At 59.1% G+C, this 869-nt stretch overlaps 1 protein-coding gene across 1 annotated transcript in view; it reads right to left on the reverse strand.

Moving 5' to 3' along the window:
• The window catches only part of LRP1 (low density lipoprotein receptor-related protein 1), a gene marked incomplete at its 3' end in the record, with an annotated part of 90,949 nt that overhangs the window by 7,617 nt on the left and 82,463 nt on the right, over window positions 1-869 (reverse strand).

The raw sequence follows: 869 nt of genomic DNA on the forward strand, positions 1-869 counted from the left end.
CCCCCGGGGGACCCCAAGGGGGTGGACGTGGGGGGCCGGCCAGCCGCTCCGGCCGCAGCGCAGAAGCTGACAGGAGTGTAGGGGAAGAAAGGGGCAGGGGGTGTCTAGCTGGAGCGGGAAAGGTCAAGGTGGGGACAGATTTTGGAGCCAAGTATGAGCCATGCACAGGCCCCAGCAGTGGGGCTGGCAGGGCTGGACCCTCGCTGACTGCGGCTCCAGTGGAGGGAGATGCTGGTGCTCAGTAAATCCGCCTGGGTTGTCCAGTCCCCACCCCTCTGCCCTCACCTGGAATTTATTGTCTTCATTTATTTTAGAGAGACTGTACATGGAATTAAAAGATTTTGGCAGGAACCTACCTCTGAGCGCCCCATAACGACAGTGTGAAAATGGAGAAAAACATAAGATGAAGTGAAATGGCACAAACTCAAAAACACGACGTGAAAACAACAGAAAAGAAAAAAAAAAAGTTGCACCCTAGAGAGCTGCAGGGAGACAGAGGGACCCGGGGCAGGCACCGCACGGTGGGAAGAGGGTCTGGCTCTGCCTGGGCCCCTACAGCAGACGCTGGAGCTGTCCCATGGGCAGCTTGAGCCCCTCCGGAGGGACGGAACCGGGCTCCCGCCTGCAGCAGAGCCCCCGGAACTGTGGGCTGTCATGGTCGTCTGCTGCTCAGCGGGGCGGGCGCTGGAACAGCTCCACTAACAAGCGGTAACTCATTAAGGGGCAGCAATTTGATTCTCTGCCATGACTTCTGGGGACCAGCCGCCTTCCCGCATACCGGTCCAGGTCCCAGTTTGTGACCCGGGTTCAGGTGGTTCCACAGTTTCCCTCCCAAAGGCTCAGTGTGTCCCCACCGCCTTCCCAGGCCT

The sequence above is a fragment of the Charadrius vociferus genome, unplaced genomic scaffold (genome assembly GCF_000708025.1).
Source record: "Charadrius vociferus isolate BGI_N301 unplaced genomic scaffold, ASM70802v2 scaffold2550, whole genome shotgun sequence".
NCBI lineage: Eukaryota > Metazoa > Chordata > Aves > Charadriiformes > Charadriidae > Charadrius > Charadrius vociferus.